The sequence below is a fragment of the Phocoena sinus genome, chromosome 3, assembly GCF_008692025.1.
Source record: "Phocoena sinus isolate mPhoSin1 chromosome 3, mPhoSin1.pri, whole genome shotgun sequence".
In the NCBI taxonomy this organism is placed as follows: Eukaryota; Metazoa; Chordata; class Mammalia; order Artiodactyla; family Phocoenidae; genus Phocoena; species Phocoena sinus.
Window position 1 is genome coordinate 137,964,515 of NC_045765.1, and position 19,899 is coordinate 137,984,413.

At 44.2% G+C, this 19,899-nt stretch overlaps 2 pseudogenes; one reads left to right on the forward strand and one right to left on the reverse strand.

Moving 5' to 3' along the window:
- The first annotated feature begins 1,468 nt into the window (after window positions 1-1,468).
- LOC116752032 lies at window positions 1,469-2,179 on the forward strand (annotated as a pseudogene).
- A 13,967-nt stretch (window positions 2,180-16,146) lies between these two features.
- Window positions 16,147-17,734, reverse strand: LOC116751799 (annotated as a pseudogene).
- Window positions 17,735-19,899: the final 2,165 nt, after the last annotated feature.

A 19,899-nucleotide genomic window follows, 5' to 3' on the forward strand; every position in this document is an offset into this window, starting at 1 on the left:
CCCAAGTCCAGATAAGTGGGGATAGACACTCGTTTGCCTTGCAAATTGCCTCGGAGACTCGCGAGATTAAGGAGAAAACTGCATCTTGCTGGGAGGGGTTTGGAAATTCCGAGTGGTTTTGGTGATGGAGTTAAAGGAGGGGGATGGGAGGGGACGAGGGTCCCTGGCAGCTTCCATTCACTGGAAGAAGCGTCACTACTTGGAAGGAACAGCTATGCATATCACACCTCAGGTTCTCTTCTTTTAGCACAACAGAGAGGATGGACCAGTGTTAAGAGATGAAACAGCCAGGTTCCATCTTTGCCAGAACACAAAGGTAGTTCATGCTGCAGCTGGACTGAGATTCCAGGTTCTCCTACTCCCTCATCAGGTGGGGAGATGAGGAACGGAGTGATTAGGTAGGGGCGGGAAAAGGAGAGTCCCATGCCTACTTAGAATTCTAATACTTCTATTTTGGTCTACACTAGCTCAGCCGAATCAAAGGGACACCTCAAGTTTGCCCTGATTTTCAAAGATACAGGGCACATTGAATTGAGTGAACACCATGTTTTTAATCGTGTTTGTTGGTAGGGCCCCTATCCTGTTTTATGTAATTATGGACATTCTATCATTAGTGATTCTCTTTTCTCTGCTCCCCTTAGGTGTAATTTTTCCTATTAATAGCTATTGTATTTTTAATGTGTATTTCGTATTTTTCAGTGTTGTACTATATATAATACTGTTTTGCGTGCCCACGTATTCAATTCATGTAAAGGAAATGTGTTCTGTTCTGATTTTATTCATTACTTTCCATTCGTTTGCTAATTTACAAGATCTTTATATGCAAATTTCATCTGCTGCTCCCAATTCATGCCTATTCCCCTCTGATGAGTTTCTGTCACACTTTACCCCTCCACTGTACCCCAGGGGACCTTCAGATTGCTACTGAGTTACCATTACCGTATGGAATCATCTCTTATGGATCAGTGAGACACTTCCTCTAGGATAGGTACCCATAAGCACAATTGTGGCACAGAAAATGTATAAGCCCAATTTAAGAGACTACTACCAGATCATTCTTTGGGATGATTGTGTTACAGCAGGCAGGTAGCTAGAGGAGCAGAGGAATGGGGGCAGGGGCCGGGTGGCAGGAAATTACGCAGCTTGTAAACAGCAGGGGTCCATGGGCAGACAAAGAAAAGCAGGAACCTCCAGACTGACAGGAAACCACAAGTTAGGCGTGATATGTGTCCTGGAAGCAAAGAAAGGTGAGGAAAGGTGGGAATGTCCTGCACCTGAATGTAACCTGTTGCTCATTATGCTCTCATTACAATAAAATTATCCTTGCAGATAAGAAGTACCCATCATCTTTTCAATTATGTTCGCAGTCACCTGTGCGATGCCGTTCGCTCTCCAACTCTAGCGCCTTCTCTAGCTCCCCAAGCTCGAGCTGAAGGTGAAGGAGGGTAAGTAAGAGGGTCTCTATAGCATGGCTCTTACAAAGCAGACTGCCACAAATCGACCGGTGGAAGAGCACCAAGGAAGCAACTGGCTACCAAAGCCGCTCGCAAGAGTGCGCCCTCTATTGGAGGGGTGTAGAAACCTCATCTTTACAGGCCTGGTACGGGGCATGCCCTGAAATTAGATGTTATCAGAAGTCCACTGAACTTCTGATTCGCAAACATCCCTTCCAGCATCTGGTGCAGGAAATTGCTCAGGACTTCAAACCAGATCTGCGCTTCCGGAGTGCAGCTATTGGTGCTTTGCAGGAGGCAAATGAGGCCTATCTGGTTGGCCTTTTTTAAAAAAAATAAAATTTATTTATTTGGCTGTGTTCGGTCTTCGTTTCTGTGCGAGGGCTTTCTCTAGTTGCGTCGAGCGGAGGCCACTCTTCATCGCGGTGCGCGGGCCTCTCACTGTCGCGGCCTCTCTTGTGGCGGAGCACAAGCTCCAGACGTGCAGGCTCAGTAGTTGTGGCTCACGGGCCCAGGTGCTCCGCGGCGTGTGGGATCTTTCCAGACCAGGGCTCGAACCCGTGTCCCCTGCATTGGCAGGCAGATTCTCAACCACTGGGCCACCAGGGAAGTCCTGGTTGGCCTTTTTGAAGACACCAACCTGTGTGCTATCCATGCCAAACCTGTAATAGTCATGCCAAAAAGACATCTAGCTAGCGCGCCGCGTATACGGAGAACATGCTTAAGAATCCACTAAGATGGGAAACGTTTCATTCTTAAAAAACAAATTCTCTTCTTCCTGTTATTGGTAGTTCTGAACGTTAGATATTTTTTCCCCCACGGGGTCAACAGGTACCTAAGTATATGATTGCAAGTGGAAAGATAGGGGACAGAAATAAAATATTGGCAGTTTTTCCATTTTCATTTGTGTGTGAATTCGTAACATAAATGCGGGGTCATAAAGCATTAATGCAAGTCAAAATGTTTCAGTGAACAAGTTCCAGCAGTTCAACTTTATAACAATTATAAATAAACGTGTTAAATTTTTCTGGACAATGCCAGCATTTGGATTTTTTTAAAACAAGTAAATTTCTTACTGACTGAAACTAAACGGTGTTTGTAGCATTTTTATCATACAGTAGATTCCATCCATTCACTATACTTTTCTGAGTTGTCCTACATGCAAGTACATGTTTTTATTGTTGTCTGTCTTCTGTGCTGCTCCTGTAAGTTTGCTATTAAAATACATTAAACTATATAAAAAAAAAGGTACCCATCATGCACCGACGCCATGACACTTCTGATCTAAGCTAAATAAACAAAAAGGCCTCCTCCCCTCGGGAAGATGGAGCTGGGTTGAAAATCAGGGAATATGACCCCCAAACTCCTCCTTTCCTAGTGAATATTCCGCCCCTTCATTTGTATGCCCCTCATAACTGGCTTGCCAAAGAAGCCCAGGGCAGCAACTCCTCACCTGTCTGCCTGCTCTCCTTCTGAGAGTGTATTCTTGCTTAAATAAAATCTCACTTTACTTTCTTAAGCTCCCTGCTTCATCTCCGAATTCTTTTGCGACGAGACAAGAACCTTAAATTCACCGGGACCAAATGCAGCCTTGACAGACAATAGTGCAGGAGGATTACAGATTACTCTATGCATACATTCCCCACATATTTGGTATGACCCAGCATTCTACCTCATGCCGTGAGCTGCATGGTTCCAAAGAGAGCAGCTATGGTGGGTGTTCTGATTCAACATTTTTCTTTTTTGATTTCTGACAGTGTCTCTCTTGAGGGGCCAGTTTACAGTTTGGTTCTCAGAGTCTTTTCCCAAGGAATGTTCAGTCTGATGTCTGAGTCTTCCTTTTCCATCAAATTTCAGTTATCTTCTTCCTCTAATAAATCGCATGCATAAACAATTCCAGGGTTCTGTTTGTTTCCTAAAAAGCATAAAATAAATAAAACAGTGACAACACACTCATCTTCAACCTTACTAACTTATTACAATCTTCTTTCTTTAATTAACCTCTTAGAAATGAATCTATGGGCTTCCCTGGTGGCGCAGTGGTTGAGGGTCCGCCTGCCGATGCAGGGGGCACTGGTTCGTGCCCCTGTCCGGGAGGATCCCACATGCCGCGGAGCGGCTGGGCCTGTGAGCCATGGCCGCTGAGCCAGCGCGTCCGGAGCCTGTGCTCCGCAGCGGGAGAGGCCACAGCAGTGAGAGGCCCGCGTACCGCAAAAAAAAAAAAAAAAAAAAAATCTAGGTGCCCTGAATGAAATATATATTTTTGAAGTTTACTTTCTGCGTTCAGGGTATTTTGAGGATGTTTGTTTTGTTATGATCATGATTTTTCAATGAGAAAAAAGGAAAAAGAAGAAAAATTCCTCACAATATTTCATCTTGAACTTTTACAGTTTTCCCTTTGTACGTGTATTTCCATCAAGAAATAAATAAAATATTTAAATAATGACGTTTTGTTTCTTTTCTATGTGTTACTTTAATTAATGTAGGATCCCAGGACAAAGCCAGGAGCTCTTCTGATCTTTGCTGGTCACTAAACTAGACCAGGGATTGGGGCATCAGGAGTCTGAATATGGGGAGGGGCCAGGAGTGGTGGTAGATGAGGGGCGCAGGGAATGGAGAGGAATTGAAACTGAAGATGGAAGAGCAGCTCCTTAGCTAGACCCAGAAGGAAAATTATCCAATAGGAAGGTTTCTAGCTGAACCAGAATCCAGAGCCACATTCGTCTTGGTCCCAGATTTGAAGGCTGACTTTGAGACCAACAATTGGAACTCCTTTGCCACTGGCTACTCTGAACACCCACCTCATACACACTCCAAGCCTAGGGCTAGGAAGGGCACCTGCCCACATACCAAGAGGAGGAAAGAGCTTCTGGAAGTCCATGCTAGCATGACGCTCGCAAAAGTCAGGATCAGAGATCTGTCCCCTACCCCTTTTCATTTGCAGACTATTAATTGGATGCAAATCATTAAGAAGCCAGAGGAATGAGGTAGAGATGCCAGAGCACCTGGAAGATCTCAGAAAGGCCCCTGAGGAGGGCTAGGACCCTAGGAGGTACAGGAAGACTTAGTTGGGGTAGATCCCAGACCCAGTGCCGTTCTCAGAGATCCTGTCTGCCGGATCTCCTAGACGACCAGTGCACATCTGCAAATGTGACAAGCAGCCACCTGGCCACCTCCGTGTGCACAGGGGACTCCACCACCCTCCTCACGTCCAGGAAAGTGAGAGCACCAGCCATCTCCACCCCTGCACCTCTTCCATCGCCAACAGTCAAAGTAGGAATAGACCTGAGAAAGAAGAATTTCGCATTTATGGACAATTTTATTAAAAGAGCAGAAAAAATGGGTACACATTGTTTGAAGACACAATGTCGCTCATCGTGTGAGCAAACGGAGGGATGTTGTTGCAATATCCATAGCCGAGGACCACCCAATGAAGGGTTTCAGCGGAAATCTCACGCTCCTAAGCGCCGAAGATGGAGGCAGCCCGTATTCTTACAGGTCTCAGCTCGTCGGATCCGCTGCCACCAGCCCTGGGACGTGCGGTGGTGGCTCCCGGGGCAGGAGCCAGGCGATGCTCCGAGGGGTGCCCGCCGTCAGGGTGCTAGGGCTCCACTCGTTCATCCTAGGAAGCAGCGTCACCTGCTGAGGGAGGCTGCCTGGCTGTGGCTGCGGAGCTCCTCGTCATCGGCGGCCACCTCTCCCGGGGGCTCCTCTGGCTCCTGGTGGGTCGCGGGCATCCCGTCCTGGACTGGCGGCTCTGCGCCCCGCCTGGAGATGGTCTGGTTTCTGAACCCTAACGCAGAGGCTCGCAGAGACTGGAAAGCAGTTTGCAGTTTAAATCCAGGTGATCCCAAGAGAGGTGGCTCGGGCGGGGTCCAGAATCTGTCGATCTTTAGGCTGGGGGCGTCTTTGGCGCTGGCGACTCTTTTGCGCAACCCCAGGCCCGCTGCTCACCACCGGGAAGTTCTATTCCAGCACGTAGCTCTCAGACCAGCTGACACAGAGCACCATGCTAGCAGTGCTGGAGTAGAGACTGAAGCGCAGGTCCCTCTGCCCAGGGGAATGGCCGTGGAGGGGACGCCTAAAGGATGGTCTGGGATGTGGGAACCAGGAGGATTGGGGTTTCGGCTTCTGATCCTATCCCACGGTGAGCCAGCTCTCTTGGGACCTCCAGTGAGAATTGCTTTCCGGTCTCTGGACTTGTGCATTGCAACTGTCGGCGACACAGACCCAGATCGCAGCGCATCCAGTGGCGGGGCGCAGAGACGGCCTGGGGCCGACCCCTACGACCCGTAAAGAGTCATAAGAGGCGACCCCAGGAGAGGCGGACGCTGCAGAGACCCGTTGATGACGGATCTCAGAACCTCTCCAGGCGGGGTCGCCCGGCTCCGGGGGCTGAGCACTGGAGCCTGAGATCTCTCCTGGTGTGGACCCTTCCAAGCCTCATAGCTCAGCTCCTGCCCGCAAGAAGCCACCATCACCCGGCCCAGTGCTGCTGGAAGCCGAGCCTGTGCCTCCGCCGTCTGAGCTCCTAGGAGCCCTGAGACTTCCGCTGAGACCATTCATTGGACAATGCCTCTGGTTTCACTCACACGGGATGGGAGGGCTCAACAGAATAGGCTTGTGGAATAGATAGAAACAGCGGACAAAGAGAAACCAGAAGGCTGCTAAACTTAGGAATCCTAGGAACAAGAACAAGTTAGCACAAAGAAAAGAAAATTCCAGGAAAAAAATTTAAGATCAGAGTATAGGAAGGTTTGAGAATATGAAAGAGAAGGGTTGACAGTAAATAGTGTAGAACAGGGAGAAGGTAAGAAAATAAATAGCATGTAAATGGAGCTTGTAGACTGAAAAAATGCACAACATAAAAGTTGAGAATTATGTTTTATTCAGTGGACTTTCTGAGGACTTCAAGCTGGAGAGGCAGCCTCTCAAATAGCTCTGAGGGACCGCTCCAGACAAGTAAGGAAAGAGCCGGGATATATGAGTTTTGCAACGAAAACCAGGTAGTCGGAACATCACAAGATTACTGTTAATTTTTAGAAAACCTATTTTTCAAGTTAGTGAATTTAGCGCTTTTCTATGTATGGAAGATGCAAGAGTCTGGGCTCATTGAAAACATTTCTTTGATGTGCACCTTAGCTATCTAAGGCCAGTAACCTGTTCTTTCCCATCTTGAGTTCCCTCAGGACTCACCGTCTGGGGTGGCTGTAGTGCCTGATGGCTTGACGGCCCCAGCATCCTTTGTTTGCTGTTAGGGTAGGCAACATTTTTCATCCACAAGCTGTGATGAAAGAAATTGAACAATAGGAACCGAATATCATGTGTCTCTGATGTGGTAACTGTTGAAAATTAGACTGTGTCAATTCATAATTTTTTTTGAGTGGTAGATTTGTCAGTTTAATGCATTATTGTAAGCAAGTAATAAATGTAAATGTATGCACCATTTGGGAAAATGTGTCTTTAACAAAAGAATAGGATTACTCTGTTGCTCAATATCATGTTTCTAATGGGGGAAAAAAAGGAAAACCTCTAAGTATTCTGTAACATTTAAAAAAATTTATTTATTTTATTTATTTTTGGCTGCTTTGGGTCTTCATTGCTGTGCGCGGGCTTTCTCTAGTTGCGGCAAGCGGGGGCTACTCTTTGTTGCGGTGCTCGGGCTTCTCATTGTGGTGGCTTCTTTTGTTGCGGAACACGGGCTCTAGGCCCATGGGCTTCAGTAGTTGTGGCACATGGGCTTAGTTGCTTCGTGGCATGTGGGATCTTCCCAGACCAGGGATCGAACCCGTGCCCCCTGCATTGGCAGGCATATTCGTAACCACTGCACCACCAGGGAAGTCCCTTTTGTAACATTTTTACTCTGAAAACATTATGGGTCAAGGAAAAAAAATGTGAATGGAGGGGGAATTTGGCAACTGTGTGTTTGGCAGACGACTAGTCATTTAAGGATGTTTTATTCTATTTCCTCACATCTTACTTTCTTGCAACTTTGTAAAGATAGATGAGGCAACTCTCTGAGCCATAGTTACACACTAAGGATGTGAAGTACTTTGCACAGCTCCTTCCTCAGGAGTTCAAAGTTAATGATATGGTTTTCATATTCTTTAGCATTTTACCACTTGTTGTCCTTGCCCTGGGCTTCTGTTCCCAGTTGTCCAAACAAAACTGAATGTAAATTCAGAGCGTAAAAAGAAAAAGATGAACACAAATGTTAATCTTTGCTCTCTCTCCCCTTAAAAAAATAAAACCCTAATAAAAGTTAAAAGATCAAGAAGAAGTGGGGGAATAATTTAAATTTTTTACAAAAGGTTAAATTCCATAAATAGAAAAAGCTCTTTCAAACAAATAAGAGAGATGAGACTGGGCTCATTAAATTTTTAAAAAATGCAAATTAAAACAATGAGATATAATTTAGACTAATATATGCTAATATGTGAAACTTTTCATTATAACCAACGTTGGTGAACTAGTAACTCCCAAACACTACTGGTAGGAATGAATTTGATAGGATCTTTAGAATCGTAATATGGCAACATGCATTAAACATTTCAACATCAATACTCTTTTGACTGGAAATTTCGTTTCTTGTATAAGCAAGAAATTATATTTAAAAACAAACGTGTTTTTCAGTAAAGGACTGAGAAAAATAAATCATGATGCATCCGCACAGTCTAAACGTATGCAGTCCTTAGAAATAGAATGGATGCATTATTTTGAAAATACATCCCAGAGGTTATCATTATAGTGTGGGGTCCTCAGCTCTGGACAGGCTGGTGGCCGTAGCACCAGGGTTTGGAAGGCATAGTCTGAGTGGGAGGGAAAAGCACTGGGGTTCCCATGCCCAGCTACGAATAGAGAAGAACAGAATTCCAGGACCCCTGCCTCCGTGAGCACTGTCTCTCGGTTCTGAGTCCAAATGGGAAATTCTGGCATTTCTCCATCACATGCAGCTACTTTGTATGCAGCACTCTCCTGTGCTGGAGCTGAATTAGGCTCAGACGGGAGCGCCAAGACTCGGTCCCAGAGCCCCGAGCACCTTGGAACCAATCCCAGTCCAGCTGACCCCCGCAGGAGAGAGGGACCCGGCTGAGGAACTCGACGGCCCCGTGCTCCAGCAGCTTCCCTTGGCCAGGCCTGCCAGACGCGGCGGCGACAGACAGCAGGACATCGAGACTTCTGACAGCGGGCCCCCTTCTGAGAGCCGCCCTCCTCCGGTCCCCGCTTGGTGGAGCCACGAGCGTCTCCTCTCGGGCTGCTTGGAGCGGTTTGGTCGCACCCTGCGCACCTTGAGCTGCGGCTGCTGCAGGTCCATCTTCGGCGCCTAGGAACCCTGAGATTGCAGCCGGAGTTTTGGGCACTTGCCCCGTGAAAAGATTCTGGGTTACAAAACCTGCCCTCTTGCATGGAATAAAAATGCAGTAAGACCTAACTTCCGAGTTCGTTATCAATATTTGCTTCTCTTTCCCCTTGAGTTTCTCGTTGCAGTTCTGGTCGCTTAGCACTTGCAACTTGCTTGTTGGACAGCGAGCGTAGGGAAAAAAAATACTGATATATCCGCTATTTCGCCCAGCTGGTCGTTTGCCCGTGGCAGTACCGCCCGTGTTGCGGAGCCGGCGATTGCTCGCCGGCTGGCAACAGCGGTAGTCGCCTCCTGCGGGCGCTCGCTCCTTCCCGGTACTTTTAAGCGTCCGGGGACTGTTTTCTGGGTCGAGCCTCTGATTGGTGCACCGGGAGGGCGGTTTCCCCGTCCATCCGGAAGTGTTTCCGAAGGAGCGCGCCAAACCCGGTCGTGTTTCTGGGCCGCAGGTGGGTTGACTCCTTCTCGCCGGCAGCACAGCTTCTTGAGCAGCCCCGGGTGTTTTCCTTGGCAAAAGCGGTAAGCTGCACTGAAACCGCCGGTTTCTCACCCTCTAGTTCCATCGGAGTGCGGGGCGTGGCGAAGCTCTCCGCTGCAGAATCCCTAAATTCGGCCTGGAGCTAACTGGGTCCTAGCATCGCCGCAGCTCCGCCCTCCCACGCCTATCTCATATCGTATCCCTTGGGGGTGGCACGGAGCCCCTGTTCTCGTTGGCACTTTCCGCGGTTGTTCTGAGCCCGAGGGTTTTCTCTCACAGAACGCGTTTGCCTAGATGTGATTACGGTGAAAATAAGAACCTTTTTTTAACCTTTGAAATTTTGGTAATTACTTTGGGGCTGTCCAGACTGCACAGTTTGATTATAAGTGATTACCTTGTTCCATTTCCAAAGAATGACATTAATTCCTATCAGAGGCATTTTCAAGAAATAACATAAATTCAAGTGTTGCTTATGTTTATGAGATAACGTAGATTTAATTTTGCTTAGGCGGCCTGAACGGTTTGGTTGGCTCTAGTTATTTTGAAGCATGGTGGATTGTACATTCATTTATCATTCTTCATTAAAGGTACTGAAGTTTAAAATTTTTATATTGTTTTATGTACACCTTTAAGTAATTAATTTTCAGTATATTAGCTTATTTGTAAATGATTTAGATATTCAAGGAACATCCATCATTTAACTTTGTATAAACATTTATGTTACTTATAGCTACTTACATTGCTGTGTATTATGTGTATGTTTGGATTTGATATTAGACATTTAACTGTCATCTTAGGTTATTTTTCTTGCTGACAAATTTTGTTAGATAGAGATAGCATGAGCTTATTTGACCAGTAAGCTCATGCAGATAAAGTTTTATGTTTGCTTTATAGGAATCTTTACAATTCTGAAGACATGGGCATTTTATTGAAACCTAAAAACTTAAAGTAGCCTATATTAACCAAAGATTATTCCAGGACATATGAATTTGAAAAACCTTTTGGGTTAGTTTCTATAATTCTGAGAGTTCATGACATAATTTATATAATTACTTATTTTTCTTTTGCCAATTAGAGATCTTTAAACATATCACACATACATAACATACATACTTACATATACATAAACCTGTAGATACACAGTAACAGATTTACACAAATAGACATACACAGATTGTAGATTTGTAGATATTGTAGATTTTATTTTAAAATTTTAACTATGTGTCAGGTGCAATAATACAAAACTCAAAAGATTAGCTGATTCAAAACTGTGATGCTGGGAGATGGATTAAGTTAATGTTACCCGTTTAGATGGCTAAAGCTTTCTACTGTTTTTTTTTTCCATTATAAAGATTCTTTTAGTGAAGCTATTTATGGAATCATTTTGTCTTTTAGTAGCTTCTGCATACAAATGAAAGAATGAATTCTATTGCCTCCAGAGTTTCTGGGATTCTGTTTTTCTGGGAACCCTGAAAGTGGTCTCATGTAAAAGTTCCCCGAAGTGGCCACAGTAATTACAATTGTTGATGAAAATTCAGTTAACAATTAAGTTAAGAAGAAAAAAGGCAATTTTTTTTGAGTCAAACTGAGGATCATAACGTGGGAGACAGGATGTCTGAAGCTCTGATAACTGGTCCTACTGTTAGCAAAGACACAATCATTTACATTTTTGAAACCAAGAATCCTTCATCAAAATGACATACTGACGTTTTACATAAAGTCTACCAAAGATACACAGTCTAGGTAAACAAACGAATTGAGCAGTCTCAATGACCACCTACAGAGTTGGAAAGAATGCTAATCTTTAAGAAGTCACATTGCTAGCATCGGAAGAAAGGAACAAATTGATCTTTGCTGTGGAGCAGCAGGCACTCCCATCTTTGAGGAGGTCTGGTTAATATTTGATGCAGATGCATTAGGGAGGGAGGAGGCTCAAGTGAAGAGAGAAGAGAGAATTTTATGCTTAACTTTTCTTTACCTGTCTTAAAATATAATTTCCTTTTTCACTTTCCCCTTTTGATCATTAATCTTTAGATAGCATTAGGTGATCAAATATTTGTTCCCCCAATAACAGGGTCTTTGCTTATTTGCTCTGGATCCATCATGTCCCTCAGTCTTATTACCCCAGTTCTTTCTTTCCTTTTTAGGAGTTATGCTAGTAGAATGCCTGGCAAAGGCTGATAGACAATTGTGCTCCATCAGACGCTTACAGCTTTTTTTAAAAAAATAAGGTCCAAACCATATTTGTGTGGTGGGGTCAAAATTCCCCGTTTTTGTTACCGTATCTGTTTGTCTTCTTTAGTAGCAATTTCTTGAGCTTATAGATGACATCTTTTACTGGATTAGCACAGTTAACAGAGAGCAGTGGACAGAAAATTTCAAGGCTTTATGGTGTGAGTATTTAAAGCTGCGTGTTTGGCCGCAGCATCAGCAAGCTGATTTCCTTTAGCTTCCATAGTGTCGGTTTGGAATGTCCTGGTGTCAATAATTGCTAACTGGTTTTTTGGCAGTTGTATAGCAGTTAATAATTGCAATCTGTTTTTCATTTTTTAGGTTGTCCTGAAGAGGTTAAAAACCTCATTGTTCCCATAGCATTCCAAAGTTGTGTGCCACTCCAGAAGGCATTGCAACTGTCAGTATAAATATTTGCTAGCTGGTCTTTAGCAAGTTGAAAAGCTAAGGTTAGGGCAATTAATTCAGCTTGTTGTGCTGACTTTTTCTGGTAAATAAGAGCTTTCACTTATGTTCACTGTGAATGTTATTGCATATCCAACTCTATAATGCCCCTGCTTATCCTTTAAGTAGAACCCATCTGTAAATCAAATTAGATTAGCCTTATCAATAGGAGCTTCTTGTCATTCCTGGGAACAAGAAGATAATCTGTTAATAAAATGCAGTCGTGATTGTCTTCTTCCTGTAGTTCTGGAAGCAAAGTTGCAGGCTTAAGGTTATTACAGAAAGCAACAATACTTCATAAGAAACTAGTCGGTTTACAGAAGTGCTGAGTGTGGTGAGAGTTTAGAAGGACTCAACTGAGGGTGGAGCATAAATAAACAATACCCCCATTGCTATTTCTTCAATAGTCTTATGTAAGAGTGAAATAGCCCCCATACAAGGTGGAAGTCCTTTTGCTACAGAATCAAATTTAGTTTTAGAGCATAAAAGCAAGTCATCTACAAACATTTTTGTAAAAGCATCAGAGTAAGACAACTCTATAAGTGACAAAACACTTAAAAAACATGGTTAAAGACCTGATTACAATGCAGTTGTTAAGGAAATTGGGCTATTTCTGTGACATATAACACTTTAATAACTAGAAATATGACTGAGAACATAACACAACATTTCAAATTTTAGGGAGTTCATATAATTTCTAGAACATTAGAACCTTCTAAGAAGGTTTATCATTACTTATTTGACAATATTTCCCATGTAATTTAACATACCAAAAAAGGCTAATTAGTTTAATATCTCTCTTTGAGGTGTTCAGGGACCCTCTGAAACATTCCGAAGTTAACTAGAGGTCAAAAGAACATTTAGAATTTGATTTGAGGAAGTTTGTCAAAGATACCAAAAGGTTTTTTTTTTTTTTTAACATCTTTATTGGAGTATAATTACTTTACAATGGTGTGTTAGTTTCTGCTGTATAGCAAAGTGAATCAGTTATACATATACATATGTTCCTATATATCTTCCCTCTTGCGTCTCCCTCCCTCCCACCCTCCCTATCCCACCCCTCTGGGTGGTCACAAAGCATGGAGCTGATCTCCCTGTGCTATGCGGCTGCTTCCCACTAGCTATCTATTTTACGTTTGGTAGTGTATATATGTCCATGCCACTCTCTCACTTTGTCACAGCTTACCCTTCCCCCTCCTCATATCCTCAAGTCCATTCTCTAGTAGGTCTGTGTCTATTCCTGTCTTACCCCTAGGTTCTTCGTGACATTTTTTTTTCTTAAATTCCATATATATGGTTTAGCATATGGTATTTGTCTTTCTCTTTCTGACTTACTTCACTCTGTATGACAGACTCTAGGTCCATCTACCTCATTACAATTAGCTCAATTTCGTTTCTTTTTATGGGTGAGTAATATTCCATTGTATATATGTGCCACATCTTCTTTATCCATTCATCTGATGATGGACACTTAGGTTGTTTCCATCTCCTGGCTATTGTAAATAGAGCTGCAATGGACATTGTGGTACATGACTCTTTTTGAATTATGGTTTTCTCAGGGTATACGCCCAGTAGTGGGATTGCTGGGTCATATGGTAGTTCTATTTGTAGTTTTCACAGCAAGATCCTTTTTGACCCACCTCCTAGAGAAATGGAAATAAAAACAAAAATAAACAAATGGGACCTAATAAAACTTCAAAGCTTTTGCACAGCAAAGGAAACCATAAAGAAGACCAAAAGACAACCCTCAGAATGGGAGAAAATATTTGCAAATGAAGCAACTGACAAAGGATTAATCTCCAAAATATACAAGCAGCTCATGGGGCTCAGTATCAAAAATACAAACAACCGAATCCAAAAATGGGCAGAAGACCTAAATAGACATTTCTCCAAAGAAAATATACAGACTGCCAACAAACACATGAAAGAATGCTCAACATCATTAATCATTAGAGAAATGCAAATCAAAACTACAATGAGATATCATCTCACACCAGTCAGAATGGCCATCATCAAAAAATCTAGAAACAATAAATGCTGGAGAGGGTGTGGAGAAAAGGGAACACTCTTGCACTGCTGGTGGGAATGTGAATTGGTACAGCCACTATGGAGAACAGTATGGAGGTTCCTTAAAAAACCAAAAGGTAAAAAACAAACAAACAAAAAAACCAAAAGGTTTTAAACGTTTGGCTAAGTAGGATCATAGTCGCTGTGAAACAATAGTCATTTAACCAAAGTGACAATAAAAAATTTCAAAGACAAATGCAGAAAGTTACAACAGATTGCTTAAGAGTTAGTAAAGAAACTTTACAAGCTATTTATCAAAAGAGATCGATATTTCAAGAAAACTTTTTTCTCTTAACAGAGTAAGAAAACAATTTCTAGTTTTGTACAACTTTACTATCAAAATTCATTCACTTGATTAAATTCAGTCTATTCTTAGTCTTTCCTGACCATGCATAAAACTCTTTTTTCAGGGTTCCTTTTTAAAAATTTCTTTTATTAAAATTTTTTTTCTGATCCATGCATCCTTCATTCCATCACCAACGGCTGTGCTGCATCCAAGCAACAGTACACAAACTGGCAACCAACCGCAATTCACCTGTACAACGATCGGAGGCTTACAGTACATTTAATGCTTTTAAATTTGGAAACAAATTTTTTTAATAAAACCAAAGAACCCTCAAACCCAAACCCCCAACCAATCAAGTAGTGTAGCAATTTTAAGCATCTTACACTTCTGATGCTTACTGGAGCAACTCCAGTGTGAAAACCCAAATAACTCCTAAACTAGAAAGATTAGTTTAGTGAAATTTTAATTACATAAATTTTTCAAAGCATAAACTTGTAATTTTTTGTCTTGGAAGTGTTATTAAATTTTTAATAGAAAACATAGGAATAAAAACATATTAACAGGGACTTCCCTGGTGGCGCAGTGGTTAAGAATCTGCCTGCCAGTGCAGCAGACGCAGGTTCGAGCCCTGGTCCAGGAAGACCCCATATGCCGTGGAGCAGCTAAGCCCGTGTGCCACAACTTCTGCGCCTGTGCTCTAGAGCCTGTGAGCCACAACTACTGAGCCCACATGCCACAACTACTGAAGCCTGTGCACTTAGAGCCCATGCTCTGCAACGAGAAGCCATCACTATGAGAAGCCCATGCACCCCAACAAAAAATAGCCCCCGCTGTCTGCAACTAGAGAAAGCCCACACGAAGCAACAAAGACCCAATGCAGCCAAAAGATAAAAAAATAAAAATAAAAAAATGAAAACATATTAACAAAATGTAGGCAATCATTTACATTACAAACAAGGAATTTGCAGTTTGTTGTAGACTGACAAAAGAAAACTACCCATTAAGAATCTATGCACAATGTAATTGCAAATATGTACAGTACTTCAAAAAAGCCTACAAGGAGGACTTTACAGAAGGACAGTCGGCTAGGTTCTTTGTTAGACCAACCAGACGAACGAAATATTAAAACGCTGGACTAGTAATAAGTTTACTCTTAAAAAAAAACCCAGGGCTTCCCTGGAAGCACAGTGGTTAAGAATCTTCCTGCCAATGCAGGGGACACGGGTTCGAGCCCTGGTCTGGGAAGATCCTACATGCTGCGGAGCAACTAAGCCTGTGTGCCACAACTATTGAGCTTGCGTTCTAACTAAGCCTGTGTGCTCCAACTACTGAGCTTGCGCTTTAGAGCCCATGAGCCACAACTACTGAGCCTGTGTGCCGCAACTACTGAAGCCTGCACGCCTAGAGCCTGTGCTCCGCAACAAGAGAAGCCACCACAATGAGGAGCCCATGCACCGCAACAAAGAGCACCCCCGAGGGGCTTCCCTGGTGGCGCAGTGGTTGGGAGTCCGCCTGCCGATGCAGGGGACACAGCTTCGTGCCCTGGTCTGGGAGGATCCCACGTGCCGTGGAGCGGCTGGGCCCGTGAGCCATGGCCTCTGAGCCTGGGTGTCCGGAAAAGACTACCCCCACTCGCCACAACTAGAGAAAGCCTGCGTGCAGCAACAAAGACCCAACGCAGCCAAGAATAAATAAATATATTTAAAAAAAAACAACCAGTTTCCTTTTGTTTAAGAATATTCCAGAATATTCTTAAGAATATAATTTATAATAATTATAAATATTATGTTTATATGGTTCCAGTTGATGAAGCTGTTCACAACAGTTCCAGTAAATTACCCTTTAATTGATTTGTTTGGGGGAAAGATCGGCATGTTAACAAAAATTAACGAAGGAATTTTCATCACAATGGTTTCCAGTTACACTATCACAGTTTCACAAGTGGATTGGGCCCCTCATCCAGTGGCTGAAAGAGAGCTGCAGGTCAAATACTGAGAATGAGGATGGAGAGAGGTTGAGTCCTGCATAAGTGAATCCTACTGTGATGGGTTAGGTAGAGAAAGGGATGTGAGCATCCTTTTTACAGCATGAGAAAACGGTCCCCCCACTCAGCTCTCATTCCCATTCTGCAAAGCAATGAAGCTGGAAATCACAACTGTTGAGTTTAACGTGTGTGAGTTGGTAGAACCTCTAGATACAAAAGACCAAGATGTCCTCAGGTCTTTGACTGATTAGGACGCCAGAAAAGCTGGGCACTTCCTCGTGATTACCACGCCATGACAGCTATCCAGTTAAAGGATGTGCAAAACAGAGGACTCTTGTAGATAAGATAAAATCAAGTCATCTTGAGGAATTAGGAAGTTCGTGAGATATGAACTGTTTTAGTCTTTCTAGGTATTGTGCATAAAGCTCTATGTCATTATGTCTTTGACCCAGAGGGGCTCCACGGCCCGGGAACAGCGTTCATACATGGCCAGGCCATGGGAGAAATCGATGACCTCGTCCTTTGTACCGTGAATGACCAACACGGGAGAGGTGACTTTAGATATCTTGTCAATGCTGGGGAAAGCATCAAAGCACTATGTTTTCCTGGTATTGGGAAAAGCCACACGCAATCCAGGCATCAGAGGCGAACGGAGAATTACGGCTGCACACTCATACCCGGAGGCCAGGTGTACAGTGGGGACGGTCCCAATGCTCTGACCATACAGGATGATGTTCTCAGCACTTACGCCATACCAGGTGCGCAGCGCCTGCCACGTGGCGTCGATATCAGCGTAGAGGTTCTTTCCAGAGGGCTTGCCCAAGCTGACGCGCCGTAGCTGGAGTAGTCGTAGGAGAAGATGTTGCAGTTGATGCGCGAGCGGAGGCCGATGTATCACATGGAGCTACACGTCTGGCCCAGGTCTACGGCACTGCCGTGGGAGAAGAGCTGCGTGTAGCCGCTGGAGGGCGCGCAGCGCATGAACATGCAGCCGAGCCGGTTGTCCCGGGCCGTGCGTGAGAAGACCTCGACGGCGTCCAGCTTGCGCCGTGAGTACTGACAGTCGGCGCGCTAGCTCAGGTGCAGGCTGCAAGCGCCGGGCCCCGTGCCCTCCTCGGGCCGCTGCTGCGCGGGCTAGGCTGCTGCGCCGGCTGGGGCCGCGCTGCTCGGGCGCCAGCACCGTGTAGGTGGGCTCGGGCCGCAGGAAGGCCAGCTTGGCGGCGATGCGGCTCGGGCAGGGCGGGCAGCAGAAGAGCCAGCACAGCTCTCCCGGCGAGAAGCCGTTCATCCTGACGCCTGGTTCGGGCATCGGGGCGGCCTCGAGCGGCCAAGCAAGGCGGCTGCAGTCCGTCGGCCCTGCGGCAGGAGGAGGAGGAGGAGGAGCGGAAGGAGAAGCGCAGGAAGGGCGAGGCGGGGCTGGCCTGGCCGGCGTGGCGCTTCGAGCCGCGGCGGGTCAGCTGCGGCCCGGGTGGCCGGACGAGGCGCAGGCGGCCGGGGCCCGCGCGCAGCACACAAAGCCGCGGGCCACGGCTGCTGCTGACACGCCGGCTCCAGCGCGCCGTCCCCAACCCCCCCCCCCCACGCCCGCCGTCTCCACTTTCGGGTTATCCAGGGTTCCTGTTTTTAGATTTAAATTAATTTCTACAAACGCACCACTTCATAACACAATCTTACAATACAGCAGAACAGATATTTATTAATAGTCTGGAACATATTCTGTGTCTCGGTAATAAGAGGTCAAAAGTTGGTAAACAAATTCCTTTAGCAATTAATGTTCAGTATTTTATCTTATTAAAAAATGATCTAAAGGGAATTCCCTGGCGGTCCAGTGGTTAAGACTCCGGCTTTCACTGCCATGGACCCAGGCTGGATCCCTGGTGGGGAAACCATGATCCCACAAACAGGGAAGCGAGGCCAAAAAAAAAAAGATCTAGACATTCAATGAATTTCCATCTTTTTTTTTTTTTTTTTTTTTTTTTTTTTTGCGATACGCAGGCCTCTCACTGTTGTGGCCTCTCCCATTGCGGAGCACAGGCTCCGGATGCGCAGGCCCAGCGGCCATGGCTCACGGGCCCAGCCGCTCCGCAGCATGTGGGATCTTCCCGGACCGGGGCACGAACCCGTGTCCCCTGCGTCGGCAGGCAGACTCTCAACCACTGCGCCACCAGGGAAGCCCGAATTTCCATCTTTTAACTTAATTTAGCAGAACTCTAAAGCTTCAAGTTACCAAATACCTGGAGAAACTGTTTTTAGGCAGATATAAAACATAATTATTTCTAAAGAGCTCACCCAAAAACTTTTATCTTATTTATCTCTATTTCATTACTTATGAAAATATCATACCAAGTTAATTTTATTGTTGACCAATTTTATAACAGAGATAACATGAGCTTACTGATTTTCAGTAAACCTAGGTTTAGTATAGTATATTGTATAGTACATTAAAAGTACTATACTTACTGTTGATGACTCTAAGTACATGTCTATATCAATTAAACCATCAACTTAATCTTATTTTTATTCATTAAAAATCCTAGATCATGTGATTCTTTAAAATTTTTGGGCTAGTTTATGTTATATTTAGAAATATTTGATTTTTAAGTGCTTATTTTTAAGTCAACTCTTTAACAAATTAATTTCGATAACACCATCCGAAGGTAGACACATATTATATATATAACATACACACAGACATATGAATATCCAGAAAGACACAGAGATCTCATAGTTTTCCTGCTTGAGTTTAAAAAGGTTTCTTTTCCCTTTTATTCTCTCAGTTTTAAGTTCTAATTTAGCCAGAGCTGTAGTCTCAGGCGATGAGCGCTGTGTTTAAATTTCAAGGGCATGGTAAGTATTATAAATCCAAGCTTTCCCCTAGAAATACTTTTATTCTCTGAGTCAGAATTTTGGAAACATGTTTTATCAAGCTGGCTTTCTCTGCTTATGAAAAAAACAGTTTTGGAATGTCAGAAGAGCTCTATCCTGGCCATTTAAGAGTTAAGATAATGCTTACAAGTGTTGGCTTCGTTCCAATTGTACATGAAGCCAGCTGGAGTTCCAGTGCCTGGCTGTCCATCAGGGAGCTGTAGAGCCTTTGAAGCATGTTTTCCCATTACTAATTTGGTAGTCTAATTTAGATATGATCTGAACAAATTTCTCAGGGCAGTGTGATGAATGCCATGTGTGCTGCTTCTGAACCTAGCTCCCCAAGGAGTTACCCTGGAGTCGGTTCCACTCTTCTGTGTGTCTCGGTTTCTCCCTCTGACAGTCTAAAACTGCTGTGAGTGCTTGGAGCACTGGGTGATCAGCCATAATTATTGTGCATCCCCATGAGCAGAATTTACTTAATGGTTGTAGTGGGATCCTCTGTGGGACCACTGCTAGTCATGAGGATTGACCCTCAGACACTTCTGCTGGGTTCCCAGTTGCCTGAGAATGCCTTGTGGCTGCAGGAGCAAGGGTCCCTTTTCTTTTGAGCTGCAGGCTAAGTCTCTCATTTCACTAGCAAACATATATACAACATATACACCATATATACATATACACCACATATACACAATATTTCCAACTTAAGCCCAAAACTTAAAAAGCCAG